Source organism: Hippocampus guttulatus, chromosome 1 (assembly GCF_054856545.1).
Source record: "Hippocampus guttulatus isolate MCC_2025c chromosome 1, RoL_Hgut_1.0, whole genome shotgun sequence".
NCBI classification, from domain to species: Eukaryota; Metazoa; Chordata; class Actinopteri; order Syngnathiformes; family Syngnathidae; genus Hippocampus; species Hippocampus guttulatus.
The window spans coordinates 31,100,975-31,127,718 of record NC_141261.1 but is presented as its reverse complement, the minus strand read 5'-3'; the positions used below and the strand labels follow the sequence as shown (position 1 = coordinate 31,127,718).

The following is a 26,744-nucleotide window of genomic DNA, read 5'->3' as shown; positions in this document are numbered from 1 at the left end:
AAGGAACGGAGAGTAGAATTCACGTATAAATAAACGTACACATTTTTTGATGTCGGCCAAAATTGAGCTTCCCCTCTTTGACAGACCAGCATCCGCCACATATATATATCTATATATATATAGATATATATATACATAAAGGCATATGGGAGAAGGAGGTTGCACATAACAGCAGTGCACAACGGCTGGTGACCCTGAGAGAGGAGCACAGCAACCTCCCTGAACAGAACCCAGTTACCATAACAGTGGCAGACATACAGGAAAGAATCTCAGATATGAAGAACTGGACAGCACCAGGCCCGGACATGGTCCACACCTACTGGCGAAAGAAACTCACAGCACTCCATGAGCGCCTAGCAGCACAAATGAACCAGCTGCTGAGGGATGGGACTCACCGAAGGGCGAACGATCCTGATCATGAAGGATCCCTCAAAGGGTGCAGTCCCATCCAACTATCGGCCAATAACCTGTCTCTCCACAACATGGAAGCTCATGTCAGGCATCATTGCGGCTAAGATAAGTAGACACATGGATCAATACATGAGCAAAGCACAGAAGGACATTGGTAGAGATACCAGAGGAGCCAAACATCAGCTCCTGGTTGACAGAACAGTCGCACAAGACTGCAGGTCCCGACATACCAACCTGTGCACAGCCTGGATTGATTACAAGAAAGCCTATGACTCGATGCCACATACATGGATCACTGAATGCTTGGAGTTGTATAAGGTGAACAGGACCTTAAGAGCCTTCGTTGTGAACTCGAAGACAATGTGGAAAACCACACTTGAAGCCAATGGCAAGCTACTTACCCAAGTGTCCATCAAATGTGGCATATACCAATATACTCAATATACTCGGCATATAGTCTCCCCACTGCTGTTCTGCATTGGACTGAACCCCTAAGCCAAGTAATCACCAAGACAGGCTATGGATACCGCCTCAGAAATGGAGCTATGATTAGTCACCTCCTCTACATGGATGACATAAAGCTGTATGCTAAGAGCGAAAGGGACATAGACTCCCTGATCCACAACCAGGATCTACAGCAGCGACATCGGGATGTCATTCGGGCTTGAGAAATGTAGTCGGATGGTGACTAAGAGAGGAAAGGTAGTCCGCACTGAAGGGGTCTCACTCCCTGAAGGAACAATAGCAGACATTGAGGGCAGCTACAAGTACCTCGGTATACCACAAGCCAATGGCAACCTCGAACTGGCAACAAGGAAAGCGGCTACGGCCAAATACCTCCAGCAAGTGAGGCAAGTCCTAAGAAGCCAGCTCAATGGCAAGAATAAGACCCGGGCAATAAACAGCTATGCCCTGCCAGTGATCAGATACCCTGCAGGAATAATAAGGTGGCCAAAGGAAGAGATTCAGACCACGGACGTTAAGACCCGAAAGCTCCTAACCATGCATGGAGGGTTCCTTCCCAAATCCAGCACCCTGAGACTGTACGCAAGCCGAAAGGAAGGAGGTCGGGGACTAGTCAGTGTGAGAGCCACTGTCCAAGATGAAACATCCAAGCTCCATGAATACATCAAGGAGAAGGCTCCAACGGATGACGTACTCAGAGAATGTCTCAGACAATGGGGAACAGAGGATGAGGCGCTGGAAGAGGGACCATCATGGGAGGACAAGCCCCTACACGGGATGTACCACCGGACCATAACACAAGTGGCTGATCTCAAGAAGTCCTATCAATGGCTAGAGAGGGCTGGCCTGAAGGATAGCACAGAGGAACTCATCCTTGTTGCTCAGGAGCAGGCCCTGAGCACCAGAGCCATTGAGACCCAGATATACCACACCAGACAAGACCCAAGGTGTAGGTTGTGCAAAGAGGCACCTGAGACGATCCAACACATAACTGCAGGGTGTAAGATGCTGGCAGGGAAAGCCTACATGGAACGCCGTAACCAGGTGGCTGGCATAGTCTACCGAAACATCTGTGCGGAGTAGGGACTGGAAACCCCAAGGTCAAAATGGGAAACACCTCCGAAGGTAGTGGAGAATGACAGAGCGAAGATCCTGTGGGACTTCCAGATCCAGACTGACAAGATGGTAATGGCGAACCAACCAGATATCGTGATCATAGATAAAGGGCAGAGGAAAGCCGTTGTAGTGGATGTAGCGGTCCCAAGTGATGGAAACATCAGAAAGAAGGAACACGAGAAACTCGAGAAATACCAAGGGCTCAGAGAGGAGCTGGAGAGAGCCTGGAAGGTAAAGGTGACAGTCGTGCCTGTGGTGGTCGGAGCACTCGGGGCAGTGACCCCAAAACTAGATGAGTGGAGTGGTTGCAACAGATCCCGGGAACAACATCGGACATCTCAGTCCAGAAATGTGCAGTGCTGGGAACAGCAAGGATACTGCGCAGAACCCTCAAGCTTCCTGGCCTCTGGTAGAGGACCCGAGCTGAATGAGGGACGGACACCACCCAAGGGGTGAGACAAGGATTTTTTTTTAAAATATACAGTATATATATATTAGAGCTGTCAGTTTAGCCTGTTTTTATTGGCATTAATTTAAATTCATTTTAACAGGATAAATTTTTTTCTCGCGAGATTAACGCGGAGCACGTCACAGCGGATGTTACGTTGCTCTATAAATAAACCAGAAACAAAACAACAAGCGCGCTGCATAGGTCCACGCACTTTGTTTTGCCAGCCACGGCAGCGCGAGACACCGAAAACGGATACTTAAAGAGTTTATGAATGGAAATTTTACTTTTAAAAAGTTGCCAGATTGCTCCACTGACAAGACCAAAGTGACCTGTATCATACAGGTATACGATGTATGCCACTGACGCGGTTGTTACTTGTTTGGAACTATTTTGTGTGGAAGGTTACAGTGTTCCGTGTCCATATAAATAGAGCGGGTGAGCTTCTCTGTGTTCGTCTGACAGTGACGGTGCGCTGCAGTGGTAGCGACCTAGCGAAAATAAAACGACTCCAGTGTTGTCATCTAGCCAAGTGTCGTCATCCGAAATGATGTCTACACAAAACCGTAGAGAGACTTCCGCGCAAGAAGGACCAACAGAATCAACATAGCCTGACTGCTGTGTTCAAAGCAAACTTGAGAAAAACGAAGTATGCAACCATGGTTTAAATCCACTCTTGGCCGAGTTCTAGTTAACCTTAGATGTGCACTTTATAATGTTATTGCTCTGTTTTGAGTCCATAAAAAGAGCTGTTGAAGCAGCTGTTGTGTGACAAAATATTTTTTTCACTGTTGTTGATGGACAGTAATATTGTGTGAGAGATTAGGTGTGAATAACTGCTCCAAGTGAAAAATGTTCATGTAAAATTGAAAATCGAAATTGTTATTTCAGTAAATATTTGCATTTTGCACATAGAAAACTGATTCATGATTCCATGTTGATGAGAGCATTAAAATGGGTGAAAATAGGACAAAAAAATATAAAAGTAAATTCAGAAATGAGCAAAGATGCGTGAGTAATCACGATTAATTTTTAGTGAATTTGAGTTAATTACGACAGTTGCATTTTTAATTAGATTAAATATTTTAATCGTTTGACAGCTCTTATATATATATATATATATATATATATATATACAGTATATATATACAGTATATATATATATTGATATAGATATAGAAAAATGAAAAAAAGAACCTTACTGTCAAACCAATTCAAACCTCAGCATGCCTACTTATCCAGTCCATCAAGCAGAGTTTCCACTTCACTTGAATTCATTCCAGCAATTGGGTCTACCAGAATAGAGAGCTTCTTGGAATTAATTTTGAGTCAAAAATTACTCGCAAGTGCTGTTTGTAGACTTCAAGCCCAGACAAGAGTGCTGCTCAGACTTCGCAGCTTGACAATCTATTTTTTCCATTTTCAGTGAAGGCATGTAATTTCACAATCATCTATAGCCTTTAGGAAGCACTCTCCTGAACAAATGTCACACGTTGTTTCAAATCCACCTTATCAAGCGTTAAAGCAGTGAGGCCATAAATTCTTACTGATGCAACTAGAATGGGGCATTTGAAAACCATAACCAACACAGTTGAGCTACCGGCAAGCATTTTAAAAAAATGTTAAGAATTTTTTCAACAAATTTTCAGATTACTTATTCAGATTACTGATTTATATCGGGTCTGAAAATGTGCACACTCTGTTGACACTTAAATTTAAAAAAAAGTATGAGAAAGAAAGAAAAGAAACAAAAGGTGGACAATTTATTAAATGTGTAAGTAAGCTGTTTGAGTTACTCGACACAACTTTGGCGACTTGCACCCTCGGTTGTAACAGATCAATGTAGCTTCAAAAGATAAATGATGTTCCCCATGGGAGCACTCAGCTAACCAAGCAGATAACATTAATCTGTTCACTTGCCCTCTATCAATCAGTCAATTAACTCAAAGAACCACCATACCTGTCTTGTTCATGATGTCCCTTGTGTTTAACTATCTGCATGAATTTTAAAAAGCTGAAACGTTAATCTGCTTGCTGAAAAGCACAAAGAAATGGAAAATCCTGTACTGCAGGACTTTTTTGCCAATGCACAAATACTGGACTCATCTCAAGCGAAAACATACTGTAACTCATTTCAATTACTACAAATCGCAAGCTTGTAGTTGGCGAAATGTAATAAGACTGTTTTCTCTTGCATTTTTTGCCATGTAAACCAACTCATTGTTCTTTATTTTTTTTTTCGTTTTAAAATTTTGAAGTATCATATAGAGGTAGATTTTTATTTTTTTTTCAAATCCGGACCAAGACTGAAGAGCAGTTTTTCTTAGTGGGTGTATCATGACTAAAGAAGAGACAGACGTTGACATATAATAGATAAATAGGTACGGCATGTTTGTCTTGCAAATGACCAAAGCACACTCTGCATAAAAATTGACATTGATGCTGAATTATATCATGGGCACTTTGTAGCTGCAATAAAAATGAAAGGAAGAGCTATATAACATGGACAAAGCCCACACTTGTCCATCAGGCTTAGAACCACAAACAGCTTTCACAACACGGCTGCGTTTTTCATTAGGTAGTTGGAACAGTTAGGAAGCAGACTGAACGAATGAAAGTACTCTTCTGCTGTTATTGTGTAATTAAATACTGACAGATGGAGTGCATTTACCACAGGCTTCAGCACCCGAGGTTTATTCGGCAGAATTTCTGCATGAAGATTTCCCCACTCAAAAGTGAACTGTTCACCAATCTACAGAATCGCTTCGGAATGCGCTCACAGATCCCAGGATCATGTGCAAATCAGTGTCAAAGAGTAATAAACAACTACAATTTTTTTAAACTCATTTACACCCTTTGACGTATAAATACGTCAATTTGCGCATAGCCGTTCCCTCCCCATGACGTATTAATACGTCAATCACGTGTTTTCATGGGGGAGGGTGCAAGAGAGTCTGATGCAACTTCTCACCACAGGATTAGGCTTGACGGCAATGTTAAATAGCAAAAAAATGGCCATCGGTTGGCAGTGGTGCAAAAATCAACCAGGATCACGCCGCAGAAGGAGTAGAAAGGGCGTGCAGTGAAGGAGGGGCGTATGTGGATAGTGGATTGGAACATTAGCAACTAGCAACGATGGAGAAAAGGAAATAACTAACTAAAAATGATTTTTTTTTCGGTATAAAAGCATCCTCGAAACAAAACAACAAAGGAGATGGTGTTTGTGTGGAAGAGAAAATGACGCTTCGGTCACTAATCGAAAGCGGCACCCGTCAAACGAACGTCGGCCTGCACAAACATGGCGTGCTACACGCAGCCCGCATAGCTCACGCCGAGTTTCGAGTTCATCTGATGAAGATGAACTTGCTCCACGTCAGCGATCATCGCTTGGCAGAGCATTTTGTGGCTCCCGATGCCCCACATCACCCACAAGTCGTCTCCCCGGCGACTTCCAGCGAGGAATTTCCTGATGCCAGAAATTTGCTTATTGATACAATTTTTTTCAGGTCACATTAACTCATTGAATACCACACATACAACCATTCGCGCTCACACTCACACCTCGGGACAATTTAGAGCATACGTGTCAAACTCAGGTCCTGGAGGGCCGCTGTCCTGCATGTTTTCCAAGTCTCCCTGTTGCAACACACCTGATTCAAATGAACAGGTTCAATGTCAGGCTTCCACAGAGCTTGCTGATGATCTGATCATTTGAATCAGGTGTGTTGCAACAGGGAGACTTGGAAAACATGCAGGCCAGCAGCCCTCCAGGACCTGAGTTTGCCACCCCTGATTTAGAGTGTTCCATCAGCCTGTCGTGCATGTTTTTGGAATGTGGGAGGAAACTGGAGAACCCGGAGAAAACTCAGAAAATGCAAATTACACACAGGGAGGCCAGAGCCGGACTCGAACCCTCCACCTCTGCCCTCTGCACTGTGAAGTTGACGCGTGAAACACTCGGCCACCACCATATATATATATATATATATATATATATATATATATATATATACACACACACACACACACATACACACACACACACACATATTAGAGCTGTCAGTTGAGCGTGTTTTTATTGGCATTAATTTCAATGAATTTTAACGGGATTATTTTTTTTTCTCACGAGATTAAACCCTCTCAGGGCAGGTGATGCAGATTTGTAACAACCAACTACCTTTACTTTACCAGTAACAAGAACTTATTTTGAGCCTGAGAGGGTTAACGCGGCACACGTCACAGCGTATGTTAGTTGCTCTATAAATAAACCAGAAAAGAAAACAACAAGCGCGCGCAGAAGTACACGCCCATGTCTGTTTTGGCAGCCACGGCAGCGCGAGACACCAAAAAGGATACTTAACTCATTGAATACCACCCCTTTTCACTGGAGCAACCCCCTCAATCCCTCATATTTTACTGAATTTTGACTGAATTGCAAGGCCCACAGAATTTTCTGTTCTATGGCTATATATACATGCAACCTGTCAAAAGAAAGGTGAGACTCTCTTCTTTCAGCAGAAAAAAAGTTTGTTTCTATCTTTCTCCGTTTGTTGGCAATCAGCATTAGAAAACTGCTAAGTTTTATGGGAAAGGCCGATTTTCTGCAGAAATCCAGAGAAAATGAGCTTTTTGTAAAAGCATGCATTTCAAGCATCATTTCAAGTTCCTCCTACAAAAGAACATGACAAATGTTGGAGGATGATCAAACAGGGGGAAGCGTGTTGTTGTCGACACAGCGGGATCCCTTGACCGTTCTCCACTTCCCCAGGTCCTCCGCGTGTTCGTTTGATTCGGGCTGAGTTGATGTGCAAAAGTCAGAGGCTGGAAATGGAGAAGTTCTTGCAAGATGTTTTACTGAACGTTCAGGGCACAACACGAATCGATTCGGGCTCCTGTGAGTCTCAGATTTCATCAGGAAGCCCCGAGCAACTACAGTCACACGTACATATAGGCATAGTATGTTAATTATATTAATTAGGGGCGGGCAGTCCTTCCCCTCATGTAAAAATCAGAAACAAAGAAAGTCAAGCAAAGTTCGATTTTGGCATTTTGACAAAGTACAGACCATATCTGCTGGTCCACAAATCTTGAGATTAGGGTTCCTCTTCGAAGGCACTTGACAGCCTTCAGGGACTTTCCCAAGGTGGGAGACGCAAAAGAAAACACTTGGGGGGCTGTTAATCACTCAAGGGGAAATAGGACCCCAGCTTCACACTACATTCTTTGTTTTAAGTAGCGGATGTTCAGGACAGAGACCTAATAGTCAAAGTCGACCTGTCTATCATACAAAGTTTTAAGCTAAACATATAACATAGGTGATATCTTCAATAATAATGTTTTTGTAGCAAAATAATTTATTTGCACACAACAAAACTATTGAACTATGAACAAAAGTGCAGCTGTGGAGAAGATGTTTTTTGGCTTCCATCCAGTTTGTCACCACATCGATTCATCCCACCACGTCCAGATGCACGACCTATAAATTATAGAAACATAAAAAGTTGCAAATATATCTTGCTGCAGAGTGAGGTACAATAATTTTATTTACCTTTCTTTCCACCACCAAAGCGAGGAGTCGTCATCTTTTGGCTTTTGGTTGGACAATCTGTAATGTATAGAAGTATGTACAATTACCACACTTTTATTTTTCTATTTTTTTTATTGTTGCTTTCCACTTACATTTCAACATCTCTCACACACACACACATACATGCTCGCACACTGCTATTTACACCATTCATTCCACGTTTAAATTCACTAAATCTAAATTTGGTGAATTTAATATTCTTTTTCACAAATTAATACTGTTGGTCAAGCCACACATCAAATTGTGTGTGTGTGTTTGTGTGTGTGCGCGCGTGTATGGGATTTTTACAAATTACTGATCAATCTAATGTTTTGAAAATGGCTTGATGTCTTTTATGTTGCAATGTCAATGGTGGGACAAACATGTTGTTTTATTGGTCTTCAGAAAAATAATGATTTTGGAAGTATGAGAAATAAAAAGGATAAAATAAGAGCAGTGTGCTTAAATATTCCCAAAAAGAAATGCTTTAAAACATTCAAAATTAGACAATACACTATGACTCATTAGAATAAGAATTAAAAAATATATTTTTTTAAGTACCCTCGGGGAGTTCTGTGGGGGGTGCTTCGGGAGTATGGTGTACCGAGCCCCCTGATACGGGCTGTTCGGTCCCTATACTGCCGATGTCAGAGTTTGGTTCGCATTGCCGGCAATAAGTCGGAATCTTTTCCAGTGAGGGTTAGACTCCGCCAAGGCTGCCCTTTGTCGCCGATTCTGTTCATAACCTTTATGGACAGAATTTCTAGGCGCAGCCGAAGCGTTGAGGGGGTCCGTTTTGGTGGCCTCAGTATTGCATCTCTGCTTTTTGCAGATGATGTGGTACTGTTGGCTCCTTCAAGCAGGGCTCTCCAACTCTCACTGGAGCGTTTCGCAGCCGAGTGTGAAGCGGTTGGGATGAAGATCAGCACCTCCAAATCTGAAACCATGGTCCTCAGTCGGAAAAGGGTGGAGTGCCCTCTCCGGGTCGGGGAGGAGATCTTGCCCCAAGTGGAGGAGTTTAAGTATCTTGGGGTCTTGTTCACGAGTGAGGGCAGAAGGGAGCGAGAGATCGACAGGCGGATCGGTGCAGCGTCTACTGTGATGCAGACGTTGTATCGGCCTGTCGTGGTAAAGAAGGAGCTGAGCGAAAGGGCGAAGCTCTCAATTTACCGGTCGATCTACGTCCCAACCCTCATCTATGGTCACGAGCTATGGGTCGTGACCGAAAGAACGAGATCCCGGATACAAGCGGCCGAAATGAGTTTTTTTCCGCAGGGTGTCCGGGCTCTCCCTTAGAGATAAGGTGAGAAGCTCGGTCATCCGGGAGGGGCTCAGAGTAGAGCCGCTTCTCCTCCACATCGAGAGGAGCCAGATGAGGTGGCTTGGGCATCTGATTCGGATGCCTCCCTGGTGAGGTGTTCCGGGCATGTCCCGCTGGCAGGAGACCCCGCGGATGACCCAGGACACGCTGGAGAGACTATGTCACCCGGCTGGCCTGGGAACGCCTCGGGATCCGCCAGGAAGAGCTTGAAGAAGTGGCTGGGGAGAGGGAAGTCTGGGCTTCCCTCCTAAAGCTGCTGCCCCCGCGACCCGACCCCGGATAAGCGGTGGAAAATGAATGAATGAATATTTTTAAGTAAAAGTAGTGGCCAAAACAAATGTAAATACCTCAATGGAAAAAATAAATAAATAAACAGGGTGCTGTTGAATAAATCTAAATGTGGGAAAACAGTGAGAGACCTGTGATGTCCATAGTCCTACAGAAATATAAATGTACCAAATAGGGCTGATAGATTATTTTGCAAATGCAATTCAGCGATTTTCAATTTGCAAAGGCTGAGATTTGACCGATGTTGGAGGAGATCAAGCAGGGGGAAGCATCCGATTATTACTGTAAAGATGACGGAGCGGAGGTATGAAGGGTTGGGAGGGGGGGGGGGGGTGTCACAGGAGCCAAAGCTAACTCTGCTGCACTCTTTCAGTGAGCTTTCCATCTCAGACACTGAGACGAGTATATAGCGTCGCCTCACAAGAGAGAATGTGTGTATTTTATGGTGGTGTCTTGGCTGCCGTCAAATACATTGGAGTGCGTATGGGTAGTCATGGGGAAGCATCTGTCTGAGTATGTGAGCCACCATGGCAATGTTCCCTCTAATTCTCCATGTGTGTGAGCATTCATTTCCAGACTAGTCATCAGATAAAAAATTACTTCTGCAATTAAGTATCAATTACTATCAATTTATAAGTATCAATTTGTAATTTTATATCCAGTCACGTATGCGCCAAGTCACATTTCCAGCCAGCAGAATAAACAAATGGAGGGAAGAGAGAGGGCTCAAATTATATGTCTGTTCGCATCTTACAAAGTTCTTGCTCCTCTGTTCACGTTGTTACTGCCTCCTACCACATTGATGTGTGTCAAGCCAGAGATATCTCAGCTTGAACGCCCAGTAACACTCTCGCATGCACATATCATACATACTACAGTAACAGTACATATCAATCTGACAGGGAGGCAGTGTCTCTGTTGCATACATGCATCACGCCACACATGGCAGTGTCACATTTTGAGCTCCAACTGAGGAAAATGGACCTTGCTCTTTAATTTACAGCAGGAGACAAGGGAAAGCTTGTTGATGCTTTTCGAATTAAATAGATAGGCTTTGGTATCAACCACTTGGATGCTTGTCGACTTCTTCATTCATCAAGATCATTCTCAAGGAATGGAATCAATCACAACTGGACTGCTCTGTTAGCCCCAGAAGACAGTTCGAATTTCATCCTAGTAGTCTTCGTCAGTTCATGCTTCAAGGAGAGGGTAGGACTGCACCAGAGTAAATTGCTCTGGAAAACCAAACTATATACGCCCCAAGGTCGTAGCACTCTCCACCACGAATGCCATCATTCTTTTGGAATGCAAAATGAGAGTCGTAAAGATGCCTTGCATTGAGGCCTGTGTCTGTCAACAAGTTGTTGGGTGGCAACTCCCTCCTCGATATTCCATTCAGCTGTAAAAGGTAGTGGAGCTTCCTCCACAGTCGCTGGTGACCGTGTTGCGTAGGAGGCAAAGTCATTGAGTTTTATTGTGGGGTGAAGGAAAGAATGTCATTGTATGTGGGGGATTGGTTGAAAACCAACTTCTTTGTTTAGAGATGGTCTTTCAACCTCACGGAGATGGCCACTCTCATCTCTCTTTCAAACCATCTGTCTTCTCTGTCAAGAATATGTATATCTTAGTCCTCAAAAGAGTGCTCCTTCTCTCTAAGGTGCAGATAGACAACTGGGTCTTGACCTGAAGAGTTACCCCTTCTGGTGGGTGATTGTTTGGTTTTCTCAATATACTGTATGTATCGTTACACGTATTACTGCACACAACTGTATACATCAGATTGCTTTTCTGAGGGTGTGCGGTCGTTGGGCTGTACTTATCTTTGTCTCTGGGTCTGACCGGGCTTTAAGTATACCTGGATGTTGTGTTGGTTGAAAATCCGTCTCAGACAGGAATGATACATTTAAAATATGTGTGACGAGGTCACAACTATGATGGTCTCGAGCTCCACGTCGCTGCCGCCTCAAGAACACCAGACACTAGGATGTGGCTTTTCTCTCTTTTTTTATTGCCTGCAACACAGTATGGCGGGAGGGATAGGTGAAGTCACGCGGCTTTTCAGTCTCAAAAATAACCTGTGACTTCCCTGGTAGCTCTGCCTGAACTACGGCGGGAAGCTGGTGCCATACCGTGCGCTGTTGCGTCACTTCCGTCATAATTTAATAAACACAATGTATCACTCCGTTACATATGGAATGACAAGATTGTGCATCTGCCACTCTGATTTCACATCCACCTTGCCAATCTCCCTTCCCTTCGCAAATGACCAGCTGGGGTAACCACAGATTTTGAGGGCCTCGCTCATGAACCAAGGCTCTTAATCTTTCTCTGTTGGCCTGTGGGCTGGTTGGCAGATTATCAACTCTGTGTTCTAGGGTTCTGATAATTTTACCCAGTTTGTGTTCCAGTGGGTGGTGTGTGTCTAAGAGTATTGTTTGAGTGTGTGGGTTTGTCCCCAATGTGGACATCACAGTGGTCTTGTGCTTTTATTACAAGCTATTTTGTTTTTTCCTTGCCTTGTGCAAGTGCTTTTCGGTTTCTTCGCATTATTCCCGCCTTGTTGACCAGCGTGATTATTTGTACTTTGTCAGCCCTGCACCTGTTTTTTGTCATCAATATTTTTGTTCAATCAACTTTCATGAGACTACATTTGTAGGGTTTGATTCTGTCCGGAACCTTCCGGTCTCATGACAGTAATTGTACTGGCAATGTTACACAGTAAGTCAATGAGTTGAAACTGCTTACAATGGATGTGAGAGATACCTATTCTTTGTGTATTTTTTCCAGACCATAAATTCGAGGGATGGCCTCCTGTGGATAAACCTGGTAATATGCTGTTGTGTATGATGGCTCCCATCTTCTGTAGCGTTTACAAATACTCAGTGATTTTTTTTGTCTTGTACCCAGTGGTTGGATCTCTTTTCAGTCTCTCATATAGTATGCAGCGGCATCGTTAAGAAGTGTAAGTACTGTTTTGTTTGTCTATTGTGTTAAGGATTACTGTGCATCTTCCTTTATCTGCTGGCAAGGTTGTTATGTTTTCGTCTTTGTTCAGCGTTGTCACCACTTGGATCCATTTGACGCAATGCTTGCGCTGATCTTCAGTCTATTGGAAGAACATTCTGAGAACTGGAAAAGATGGGTTTTTTCTGACTTTAAAAGTAAAATGGCCTGCTGTATGCAATAAACATGCATGAGTCAGCAGGCTGCAAGTTTGAATTTAAGTGGGTAAATACTTGATGACTGAGGCTCCATTTTTCATGCTCATTGCATGTGATGACTTGTATTTCAAATTGTTGTTGCCATGAAGATGAAACATGTACAAAAGATAATTGATTAGTGTTCAGATATAAACATAATGCTCAATACTAATACGAATGTGTGTCTTTACATTTCCGAAGTATAAAAACATAAACTTGTCAAATCCAAACTTCAGTGCACACGACCGAGCTCATCATCCCTGAGCTTTTGGTTGGGGGTCTTCTACCTCTGCGTTTAACCTGTAGTGAACACAACAAGCTGTGTCCATGGCACACTTTTATTTTTTTCAAACACACATTTTTCACATAAAAACCTAAAATCCTCACATAGAGGTCTTTTATTGTGAAGCAGGAGAATTGCATTTGCCACTGAAGTACAGTTTTTATTGCCCTTGGCAAACTCGGCTCTGTAAAAAAACAACAACAACACACTAGTGATATTCTGAGAGACATATGCTTCTGTAGTTATTCCCCTGTGGAAGCTGGAGTGGTATAGTAACATGAGCCCTCATCTACTAACTCTGCATATGCATCGATTTGTCAATGTGTGATTCGTCAATATCTTTGGACATATTCTATAAACAAATTTTAAAAAGATAAGACCATGCATAAGCACAAATAATAAAGGATTGGCTTCCGAAAAAATACACACACACACATATATATACAGCATATACTGTATATATATATATATATACAGTATATATATATATATATATATATATCTTGTCAGTCTGTATCTGGAAGTCCTACAGGATCTTCGCTCGGTCATTCTCAACCACCTTTGAATGTGTTTCCCATTTTGACCTTGGGGTTTCCAGTCCATACTCCGCACAGATGTTTCGGTGGACTATACCAGCCACCTGGTTATGGCGTTCCATGTAAGCTTTCCCTGCCAGCATCTTACACTGTGCAGTAATGTGTTGGGTCGTCCCAGGTGTGCCTCTATGGCTCTGGTGTTCAGCGCCTGCTCCCGAGCAGCCAGGCTGAGGGATCTGTGCGGTCCTTCAGGCCAGCCCTCTCTAGCCACTGATAGGACTTCTTGAGATCAGCCACTTCCGTTATGGTCCGGTGGTACATCCCGTGTAGGGGCTTGTCCTCCCATGATGGTCCCTCTTCCAGCACCTCATCATCTGTTCCCCATTGTCTGAGACATTCTCGGAGTACGTCATCCGTTGAAGGCTTTTCCTTGATGTATTCATGAAGCTTGGATGTTTCATCCTGGACAGTGGCTCTCACACTGACTAGTCCCCGGCCTCGTTCCTTATGGCTTGCGTACAGTCTCAGGGTGCTGGATTTGCGATGGAACCCTCCATGCATGGTTAGGAGCTTTCGGGTCTTAACATCCGTGGTCTCAATTTCTTCCTTTGGCCAGCTCGTTATTCCTGCAGGGTATCTGATCAATGGCAGGGCATAGCTGTTTATTGCCCGGGTCTTGTTGTTGCCATTGAGCTGGCTTCTTAGGACTTTCCTCACCCGCTGGAGGGATTTGGCCGTAGCCACTTTCCTTGTTGCCAGTTCGAGGTTGCCATTGGCTTGTGGTATACCGAGGTACTTGTACCTGTCCACAATGTCTGCTATTGTTCCTTCAGGGAGTGAGACCCCTTCAGTGTGGACTACCTTGCCTCTTTTAGTCACCATCCGACTACATTTCTCAAGTCCGAATGACATCCTGATGTCACTGCTGTAGATCCTGGTTGTGTGGATCAGGGAGTCTATGTCCATTTCGCTCTTAGCATACAGCTTTATGTCATCCATGTAGAGGAGGTGACTGATCGTAGCTCCATTTCTGAGGCGGTATCCATAGCCAGTCGTGGCGATTATTTGGCTTAGGGGTTCAGTCCAATGCAGAACAGCAGTGGGGAGAGTGCATCACCTTGATATATGCCACATTTGATGGACACTTGGGTAAGTGGCTTGCCATTGGCTTCAAGTGTGGTTTTCCACATTCTCATCGAGCTCGCAACGAAGGCTCTTAAGGTCCTGTTCACCTTATACAACTCCAAGCATTCAGTGATCCATGTATGTGGCATCGAGTCATAGGCTTTCTTTTAATCAATCCAGGCTGTGCACAGGTTGGTATGCTGGGACCTGCAGTCTTGTGTGACTGTTCTGTCAACCATTAGCTGATGTTTGGCTCCTCTGGTATCTCTACCAATGCCCTTCTGTGCTTCGCTCATGTATTGATCCATGTGTCCACTTATCTTAGCCGCAATGATGCCTGACATGAGCTTCCATGTTGTGGAGAGACAGGTTATTGGCCGATAGTTGGATGGGACTGCACCCTTTGAGGTATCCTTCATGATCAGGATCGTTCGCCCTTCGGTTAGCCGTCCTGGGTGAGTCCCAACCCTCAGCAGCTGGTTCATTTGTGCTGCTAGGCGTTCATGGAGTGCTGTGAGTTTCTTTCGCCAGTAGGTGTGGACCATGTCCGGGCCTGGTGCTGTCAAGTTTTTCATATCTGAGACTCTTTCCTGTATGTCTGCCACTGTTATGGTAACTGGGTTCTGTTCAGGGAGGTTGCTGTGCTCCTCTCTCAGGGTCACCAGCCATTGTGCACTGCTGTTATGTGCAACCTCCTTCTCTCATATGCCTTTCCAGTACTTTTCAGTTTCCAGTCTTGGTGGGTCTGCTCCGTTGCTAGGACCCTGCCACAGAGCGTACACTTTCACAGGTTGTGTTGCGAACAGCCTGTTTATTTGTCTGGCCTCATTCTCTTTCGTGTACCTCTTTATGTGACTGGACAAGGCTTGGAGCCTTTGTTTGGCAGTTTCGAGTGCTTCAGGTATGGTCATCTGGATGTACGTCTCGGATATCGGCCTTTTCATCACACTTCTCTGGGTCTCCGTCAGTTGACTCACATCTTTCCGAGCTGCCTTGATATTAGCCTCCAACCGTCTTTTCCATGGGGGGGTAACGTATCTCATGGCTCCCATGGTTGCTCTTATAGCCAAGCATGTCTAGGATCACTGATGCTGAAACGGATATCAGCTCATTGGTTTCCGTGATCGTTACGGTAGGGATCACCCTCAGTGTTGCATTCACACTTTCTATGAGACTTTCAGGCAGCCGTTGCAATCGGTTTCTAGGTTGCCCAGCCCTCCTTCTCGCCATGATCTTAGCTTTCAGGTCAGTTGCTGCCTCCCAATCTCATCTTCTGCATTCATTGGGGCTTGCCTCTCAATCTCTGGTATAACCTCCCTCAACATGGAATCTGTGTTTTACCTCATCAATCTCAAGTTGTGATTGCAATTGCCGTTTGTGGATGTTGGAACACTCAGCTACCAGTTGTTTCGTGGTCAACCGTGACTGTGGGTTTCGAAGTAACCATTTAGCCCACATTCTCTGCATGTAACCCCTCTGACATCTCGCCCATTTCCGCTTCGTTCCAGTCGCCCATTTTTGATCAAGGTGCTCTGGTTCCCCAGTACCTGACCGGGCGACGTCTGAGCCGGCATGTCATTCGTTTTATTGTCTCTCATCATGGTATGAGATACGCATTAGCGTGAGGGGTCTTGCCCAAGGACCCACACTGGATGGTGTGGGTCCTTGGATGCTCATATTGCCCCAAGCGGGGATCGAACCCCAGTCTGCCATACGCCTTACCAACTGAGTTATCCAGGCCTATCCGAGCTGTCTTCGGGCTGTAGGCATGAGACACCCTGAACCAGTTGCCAGCCAATCGCAGGGCACACAGAGAAAAACAACCATTCACGCTCACACTTGAACCTAGGGCCAATTTAGAGTGTTTAATCAGCCTGCCATGCATGTTTTTGGAATGTGGAAGGAAACCGGAGGACCCGGAGAAAACCCACGCAAGCATGGGGAGAACATGCAAACTCCACACAGGAAGGCCGGAGCTGAAATTGAACCCGGTAACAACTCTGCACTGTGAAGTCAACGTGCTCACCACTCGACTACCGGATATATATATATAGGCCAGTCCGGTAGTATATATATATTTATTTATATATATATATTTGACAAGTTTATGTTTTTATACTTCGAAAATGTAGAGACACACATTTGTATTAGTATTCATCATTATGATTATATGTGAACAATAATCAATTATTTTTTGTCCATGTTGCATCTTCATAGCAACAACAATTTTAAGTAAAGGTCATCACATGCAATGAGCATGAAAAATGAAGCCTCACTCATCAAGCATCGGCCCACTTAAATTCAAACTTATAGCCTGCTGACGCATGCATGTTTATTGCATGCAGCACACCATTGTACTTTTTTTTTGAGCCAAGATGCCCATTTTTTAAAAACACTAATAACACTTCAAAGAATAATAACTTAAATCCAGAATTTGCTCATGAATTTACCATTGTCCTAAATAACTTTGAAAGCCACGTCACCCACCACTTTCATCCTCTTGCTGTTCAAGTGATTGTGCTTCTGTGAATCTGGTGCGGCAAGTATCCGCTGATCAACACCCGGAAAAGCTAGTCAAGTGCTGACATTCCCTGGCTCATTCAATGCTTGGAAGTTTTCATGTTGACCAAGTACTGGTGTGCTCTACAAATTGATAAACGATCATTCAAAATATCCTTCATATGTCGCCACTGGTCTGCAGGGCTAGCCGAATTATTGAAATTTGAGATTTTGATTTTGGCTTCTCTCATTCTTTAAAACGTGATTGTCGAAGTAACACTATTAATGTGCAGCATGGTGCGGTGCACTTACAAATTCCTAAGGTTGTGAAAGTGCCATGAAGACACCATGTTACTTGCGGAAATGTTACTTTTCAAACATAAGAATGCAACTCAAAGTGATGTGCAGGTAAAACATTTCAAACTGACAACATATCAAGAGGATCCCCCTCCTCTCAACATTCGCAAATATTTTCTCCCCACAAGCAAGCCTATGCTTACACACACACGCACACACACACACACGCATGCACACGCACACACACACACACACACACACACACACACACACACACACACACACACACACACACACACACACACACACACACACTTAACCTAATGATCCTGACATTAAAAAGTACATGGCAAGGCACAGAGAAACCATATGAGGAAAAAAAGCACCCAAGGGGGGCTGATCCATGCTGAGTGACAAGAACCATACATAAGAGGAAACACTGGCTCTTTAAATAATAAATGGTCCTTTGTGTGTCTGTCTTAGGGTGGGACAAAGATGGCTGACTACCTCCAGCTACCACGCGGTTCTTGTGCTTGAGGCAAAAGCTAAACGTGCCTCACAATCATTTGTGATATTTGCAGGTCAAGCACAATCTCGAATCACACTTCTTGGCACAGTTGCCCTGTGCTTTTAGATATTCTATGTTTTTGCCTTCAGCTACCACAAGCAGTGTGCATATGCATGATAGTTTCTCCAAACAGTTGAATCTGACAAAGAGGGACCACAGTCAAAGCAGGCCATTTTTTTAGGACAGTCTTGCGAAAAACTTTTGTAAAAATGTATTTATGCATGTGGTTTTTTTCCGTTTTTTGATGAACCTCCAAGACTGCCTCAATACTGTTGTTTAGTTTCAGGCGTTTTGGGTTCGGATGCATTGTTTGTCCACGGTGTCGCCCCTCCTTTTTTGTTGTTCCCTTTTTTCAGGGTGGACTGGGCGTCTCGCTAATTGGTGCACCTGCCTCCCTTACACACCTGCAAGTCTTCTGCTCACCAGCCACTTGCAGCATAAAAGCCAGCCTGAACAGCCACCCCTTGCCAGTTCATCAGCGATCTTTTCTGCCGTACCCTCTCCTGCCAAGCTGCTACTCTCCAGCATTGCTCTACTCCTCGACTTGGTCATTTTGACTCCCTTTCAGTTTCTGCCACCTAGACCTGTCCCACTTCCTGGCAATAAACCGTTCGGAGTTCATTGTGTCTGCGTGTGGGTCCTGTGCTCATTTCCCACAAAACCTAACAGTTTGTTTTTGCTCATTCTGTATCTAGCAAATGTTTTGAAAAATTACCTTTTTATTTGGCCAATATTAGGCAATTTGAATGTCAAAATATATAATTTGTCAAAAGTTGTCAGGGTTTTTTTTTGTTTGTTCTTTTTTTAAATTAGATACTGTATTTTAAACACATGTAAAGCCTGCCTGCTCATTTGGGGAAAGCATCTGCCGTTTGAGATGTTGCTCTTAAGAAAACTGAAGGATTAATTTGAAAGGCATTATTAAAATTGGGTTGATGGTTTGAAACTATAAATGTAGAGGAATGTTCATTCTACCTAGATCTATACTCAATATGCTTTTTGCTGTAACCCTGCATGATAGTAAATACAGCATAACTTTGGTAGAGTATTTTGAGTAATTATTTCACCACTTGCAATCCTTAACCTGTGGGTTTCATAATTTAGACATTAGGAGCTGAATGATGTGAATTTTTTGAGGCAGATTCCTGATAGTTGTCTGAATGAAATTGAAAAATATTTAATCCCTTATTTCTTAATCAAAATAAATACAAATTTAAATTAGTTGGCTCCTTAACACGTATAACAGAGATAATTAAAAGCAAAACATTTTTTTTGTTTTTTTTTACAAAGCAGTAACTAAGCCTTTATTTTGTGATGGTAAATCAGTTACACACAAATATACACAGACATTTCTGTTTGCTGACATTTTGTTGGATGTTTCATTCTCAGTTATCAACATGTTGAGAACATGTCGACGATTTTACGAATGTTTTAAAAAGGTAGAAACATTTTAAATTGAAAGAAACGTGCATCAAATAAAATGCATTAAGATAAAATATCCTTTATTTGTCCCACACTGGGGAAATTTACAGTCTACAGCAGCAATACTGTGGGTAGAAAGAAGAAAAACAAAGTGTTTGCATTCACAAAATAAATGTTACAGTTTCAATGTACACCGTTCAAATAAGTGCAATATAAATATAGATATAGATAGGTGGCTGTGCTATTTACAATTGTTTTTCACATCATAACATATTAACAATATGATAATACTTTACCAACATGACTACATAGCACATTGATTCTGATGCACATCATTTTTGACCCACTTATGAAAGTGTAACTCATGCATCTAAGGGTTCATTATCTTTTTAATTTGTTGATAATAAAAATGTACATGACTAATTGAACAACTTTGAAAATTGGACTCAGACTAGAGTGAGATCCAGTTGGTCTAATTGCATGTCTTTGGAACACACAACTCAGGGGAAAGGTAAGAAGAGAAAAACCCAGTGGCCCTTTTAAGTCTCCATTCCACAGTGCAGTTCAGGAGGACTGAGGCTAGAGGTTCCAAATAGAAAGAAAATACCTTCGCCCCCAAGATGAAATCCACATAATAGATTGTTGTGCTGAAGAATAATTTAATGTGAGGATGTAGAATTGTGTGTGCGGGGTAAGTTTTGCACGACTAATGTGATGAAAGTCAATTCAAAGTCCACAAGTCACTCATGAGACCATGGATGTTTTTTTTTTCTTTGTCATACTATACCAAAACAAACCTCAAAAACAAAGTATAATCATAATAAATTCAAGGAGTAGGGGATGCTTTGCAATTATCTATATTAATTGACAATGGATAGCTCATGCACCATTTTTTTGCAGGACATACACGTTAGAACATAAGAGCACTGGTTCGTCTGCTGTCGCATGATCATATTTCCAGCCAGATTAAAAAAAAAAAATCTTCTCACTCAGTTGTGACGGACGTTCAGACAGCCAGATAATATTTGATCAAGTTGAGAAAATGAGGAAACCTGTCCTCTTGAACAAACCACAGCAGCATGCATGGTGGTCACCGAAATATTTTGGCCAAAAATGCCCCAGAAGTGCATTTTTGGTTTCGGTCCAAAAGACTTTTGTGGCTTTAGCTAAAAAAAAAAAAAACCCCACTGCCGAAATGGGAAGTTGCCATGACGCAATCAAAAAACTTGAAAGCAAGGGTTTACAGTTTGTTTTACGGATGGTTGCTATGGGTAGCGCTGCATCACGGTGACAGGGCTGCCCGCAATGCATCTTAGTTGGCTGTATATATGCCAATGGAATGCTGAACTGAGCAAGTGGGTGGCGGAGAAATGAGCCTTAAATGTCCCTGTCGTGGCACCCGGGCATTGGCCCGGGATGAGAAGCCTGCCTGGCTACTGAGGATATCCTCTCTGAAGCCCAAAGGAACCAGAAAAGTCATACTTATTCGATATATCTGGGCCCTCTGCAGAAAGGCTCTCGAAAGTCATCACTCAATGTGGACAAGTTTCTGCATTTTGAGTGACGACAGATCCGCTGTTTTCCGTGTATCACTGTGATCGCATTTTTCATCGCACCACTAACAATGACACGAAACAGGTGGACAATTTCAAGCCCCAGTCAGCATTTACTGAATTTGTGGTTGATAAATGAGTAAGACCATTTTTCAAATCCTCATGTCCATATTTATTTATTATTTTGCATTTCTGTAAGCTTCTGCCATATTTCAAGTAAATTAGTCAATTTACAGACAGGTCCCTTGTGATGTTACTCTGACCTGCCATCATAGCTCATTTTTTTCAGTCACTTCCAATGCTAATTTCACGGATTTTATCAACTAAAATATCTCCGAACCTATGATATGTTCGACCCTGGAATGGATGATCAAGACTGCAAACAGTGTGCCGATGTCTGCGGCGAGCCTCTTGATACTTGGGCTTTATTTTGTGTTTATAGTGAGTGGTGCTTTATTGACGGACACTTGACGAGTGTATGATCACTTTACTTTATTGGACATGCAATACAGTAAATATTCCCATCCCCGGAATTCTATGGAAAGGAATATCCTTCACCCGGAATAAAAACCTATGCATTAACATTTTGACTACGATATTACGTGTTACCGGAACTTGCGTAAGCGGAAATTCCACTACCCGTAACCCGGATGGAGGTGTCATGCCGCGGGAGCTTAAATACACGCAACGCCCACCCGATGCAACGGAAAAGACACAACGCTGAAACAAGTTTTCACTTCGCGTTTTTCGATCATCAGATTCTAACGACGACGTGCAAGTGAGTTTTTATTGCCGTGCGTTTTACTGTAATTGTGAATGATTTTAACTTTATTCACTTACGTCCTGGAGAACGCGGCACTAGCTTAAAAGCAGCACCCACTCGACATGACCGAAGAAACGTGTTCGCTTCGCCGTTTTCATTCATCAGATTCGAAACGAAGACGTGTCAGCGACTTTTTATTGGCGTGCGTTTTACTGTAATTGCGAAAGATTTTAACTTTATTCACTTACGTCGTGTAGATCATCGCATCGAAACGTAGAAGAACTGTAACGACTGGAGCGGAGCGAGTGAAATGCATCCGTTTGAGCGAGGCTGGACACAAAGTTAAAAAGATCCAGCAGACACTTGGATTCGGAAAGACGCAAATCTACAAAGCTTTAAAAAACAATGCATCGATTCAACTCCTGATGACAAGCCACCATCCAGCAAGGAAGCAATGCAAATGGCAACAAAAATCCTTCAGTATGCACAAGAATTACCAGACATCGGTGATCAACGGGACAGTTACTTGCAACTAGCAAGAAAACTGTATGACACGCAGGCAAACATTGTCATAAACCAAAGAATGCATCCAACAAAACAATCCAAAATACACATTTTTTTCCCAAGACAGAAAAAAATAAACATTCAAATACTGTACGTATTTTACTGTTGTGATTTTTTGGGGATACACCTGTATTGCAGTTTTTGTTATATAAACAGTTTTTGGATAATATATTTTTGTATTTTATTGATTGTGTTGTTACACGTGCATTTTGTCAACATACTTGCAGGTTCATAAAGGACATGTACCATGCTCATTTCCCAAATGAGGAATTTCTGTTATCAGGACAAATTGGACAGCGCAAACACAAGTCCGTACTTGAGAATATTTACTGTACCATGTTGGAGGTCCGGGTGCATTCAAGTATGGTAGGGGGAAGGCATTGCCGTCATTGCTGGCTGACATCCCGTCTGTGCTCTTCTGTGTCCACGCAATCCCCTCAGAGCAGAAGCGGTGCCGCGACAAACGCAGTGGCCATCTCGAAAAGCTAAACAAACAAACGAAAAAATACCAACTAGTGAGTGCAGCTGATTTTTCACGCTCCCACTGCAAATTGGTTCTCTGATGATTTTGATCAGCTTTGTGTTCTCTCTTCAAACACAGAGGAACTCAGCTCTTGGTTTCACTCATCTTGCCTTAATATATTGGATTCCATGGTTCCATGAAAAATTATGTGGCCTTTAACCCAAACCATGGTTTACTGATGGAATTCATGCAGCTTAACAAGAATGTCGCAAAGCTGAACGCAGGTGGAAAGAAGACTGACTGCAGGTCTTTTATCAAATCCTAATAAGTTGCTGTTGCTACCAAGGCAAAGTGAAAGAATACAAAACTGAAGTCTTATTCAGGAAACTCGGCATAATCCGCATACTCTATTCACTATTGATTCTGTGCTTAAACCTCATCAGCCTATTTGTACAGACTCATCCCCTGAAATGTGGCATGGATTTTTACAGTTTTCCACTGATAAGATTCCTACAGCTCTCGTTTCAAACGCCACATTTGAACCCTCTGTCCATGTTCCTTGTTCCACAGTGTTGGATTCCTTTGAGGCAGTTTCCTTGATATTTTATAGGATGTGGTTGACAATTTAAACTATCGGGCTCCCCTGTAGACTCTTTTATTCCTCTTTTTTTAAAGGAGGTTCTCCAGAGTATTGGCGAATCAGTTTGGGCTCTTGTCAACAGCAGTTTGTCTTCTAGTGTTACATTTTAAACCTGCTGTAGTGCAAACCCTGCTTAAAAAACCTGACCTTGATCAAGTTACGCTGTCTAATTTTAGAACCATTTGAAAGCCGCCTTTTATTTCTAAAATTCTGAAAAGGTTGTGCACATGCAGTAAAAAATCTTATTCTGGATAAACATAATGTTGTAGAGATTTTCCAGTCAGGTTTCAAGATGATGCAAAGCACAGTCAGCCATGTTACGAATTTTGTACACTGTCCTCCAGGCAAATGACAATGGACACAATGTGTGTCTTGTTTTGTTGGATCTATCTCAGGGGTGTGCAATCCCAGTCCTGGAGGGCTGCTATCCTGCATGTTTCCATCTCTCCCTGTTGCAACACACCGGATTGAAATGATCAGATCATCAGCAAGCTCTGTGGAAGCCTGATATTGTACCTGTTCATCTGAACACGTTATTTTTTTTTTAAAGGTTTTTAAGAATTAAATTTTTTTCCCCATGTTTTGGTTTTTGGCATTGGTTTCTTCGTTTGGTGTCGGACTCGAATTTTCATTGTGATGTATCCCTATTTGCCATGTTTGCAATCATCACTGTCCTCTTTGTGTGCGGTGCTAACCTTCCACTTTGATAGCATGGTTTGAAAAGTTGAAAATCCTGGTTGAGTCTTGCTTTTTTTGCCCCTTTTACTGGTTGTCCACCCCTAACCAGTTAAGACAGTTTAAATCAACTGAGGACTGATGGAATAATTTCAGTGAGCACACTCCTCTGTTGCTGACGGCAGCTCTGCCTCCTCCTGAAAACAAAAACACAGGATAAATGATGTCACTCTTTAAATGTCATTGTGTGGTAGTAAAGTCCGTACAATCCCTAGTGGACCTGTCTTTGCATACATTATTTTTACCTACATGTTAGTTTTGACCTAAAGAGTGAATGAAAAATAAAGAGTGGCCTACTCCTTCCCATCCAGCTTACGTTCCAAGCATCGTAGAATTAGCCAGGCTTAATTATTGGCAAAGCTAGACTGTTTGCAATTGTCAGATACAATTAGGCAGCTCAGGCTGATAGAGCTGCTACAGCATCAGAAGTCATCAGAAGAGACAAAAGAATTTAAATCCTCTCTGGCCCACACACCGACTCTCAGTGGTAATTATGAAAGCAGTTTAAGGCCCATATTCACCCTGACATAGTATGCTTCACAGTTTACCACCAACATTGTGTATAGTGGGAATAGGGCGCTGCTGACTTCAGCTTGGAACGTCAAGATTCGATGAAGACCATCTCAATTTCATCTATAGCTGGCGTTGAAGTCATCAAATTGTTGAAAAACCTCATTGGTGGAAGGAACTGAGGGGTGGATGATATCTGCCCCCGGGTTCCTAAATGCTCAGTATGGTCGTGAGAAAGTCCTGGTTGACTTGTCTCTGCAACATCACATGAGCATTGTGGGGAGTGATACTGGATTGGATTGTTGTGGTCCCCACTTTCAACAGTCTTATACGGACTGTTCAGTTCTCGTATAACGGTTCTCAAAATTTGGTCCACATTGCCCACAGTAAGTCAGATTTTTTTTTTTCAGCTAGGCTTAGATTTGACCAAGTGTGTCCTTCATCTCCCATTATTCATAATTTTACTCATTACCTTGATGAACAGAATTTTTACATGCAGCCGAGGCGTTGACGGTGTCCTCTTTAGTTCTCAGCATGACGTCTCTTTTCGTCATTTTTGCTTGCACACCTTAACAGTCTCATGTCCACAAAAAGTTTAGTTTAGTTTTGTAGTTTCTTTTATTTATATATTTTTTCTGACGGATCCCCATGTCTGGATGGTAAGAAGCTGATTTTGTTCTGCAAAATCTCCAAAAAGTAATTGTTGCCAAACATCCATGGCTGGCTGGTTGGCTGCATCCTGAAACTTAACAAAACTTCAGCGTAACTAAATATTCAAAAACTTTGACCGTATATAAATCAAGAAACGATCAGCACAATATTTTTGACATGGTTTTCACTCATATGAGCTCACGTTTGATGTCAACAAATTCAATATGTTGTGCAGATCGATTTCATATTTTCACAAGTTGGAGTGGACAAAAGTTGGATATGGTGGTGAATGGACACCGTTGCAGGCATTAGATCAGGGGTCCCCAACCTTTTTTGCCTCACGGACCGGTTTATGTCAGACAATATATTCAGGGACTGGCATTTAAGGTGTGGCGGAAATAATACAACAAAATAATATGCTATGAGCTGCATGAAAACGGTGGCGTTATCGAAATATAATAACAATAAACACAAGGATCTTATAATCTGGCCGCAACACTCTGATGGCGATGGTAATGTTTAATGCATTCAAAATACGGTACAATGCAAATTTAAAGTGCATGAAAATGACGACTCACCACAGCCCCGAGCTTGATTTTCTGCAAACAGACGGTCCCATCTCGTGGTAGTAGGAGACAATGACACCTCAAGTGTGTGGTTTATGTCCAGTCTACTTCGTAATTTTGTTTTAGTCGCCGTTGCTGCAGAAAACCCCCGCCTCACACAGGTAGAGCATGTCGGAAATAGCAACAGGGCTATTGTGGCGATCTCAGAATATTCAGCCAAAACTTTAATCCTGTTGTCTCGAACGTCCTTTTAAGGCCGCCGTCATTTGCGATCTCCAGCAGTTTTTTTCCAATTTTTTTTAAGTCTTTTTTTTTTTTGCGTAATCGGTCACGTGACGCAGAAGCGTGGTTTGACGCGTGTCAATCGGGACGGAGACGGATGTAACGGAGAATCCGGTAATTTTTCAAAATAAAACATCTTTTGTATTCCGAAATAAATAAAACGGAATTAAGGCAAGTTCTTTCTGTGCGGCCTGGCACCAAATGCCCTGCGGACTAGTACCGGTCCGCGGACCGGCGGTTGGGGACCCCTGCATTAGATGACAACAGAATGTGACAAACCAGGCAATATTACACTGCTTGCCTCCTTGCTGTGATGTGGGCAGGCTGACATGAAAGAAATGGCAAGCTCCCAAAGGGGGCAAGCCAATTATGGTAAAGGTCATCACAAAAAAACACTGAAATCACGACAGATAAATTTAGGGTTGTGAATTTTAGTGCTAACATACAGACCTACAGTATTATATAAACACTT

At 42.8% G+C, this 26,744-nt stretch overlaps 1 long non-coding RNA gene and 1 pseudogene across 2 annotated transcripts; both read right to left on the bottom strand.

Annotated features, from left to right (window-relative positions):
- Positions 1-7,583: 7,583 nt before the first annotated feature.
- Positions 7,584-26,153, bottom strand: LOC147211345 (uncharacterized). 2 transcript variants are annotated; one of them, XR_015100447.1, is made up of 4 exons: positions 26,003-26,153; positions 22,761-22,910; positions 7,989-8,045; positions 7,584-7,916 (listed from the first exon to the last, which is right to left on the bottom strand). It is a non-coding gene; the product is annotated as an uncharacterized LOC147211345 (long non-coding RNA). The 2 variants fall into 2 exon arrangements; XR_015100437.1 differs by having other exon boundaries at positions 7,584-8,045.
- LOC147211346 (uncharacterized) lies at positions 15,076-16,360 on the bottom strand (annotated as a pseudogene).
- Positions 26,154-26,744: the final 591 nt, after the last annotated feature.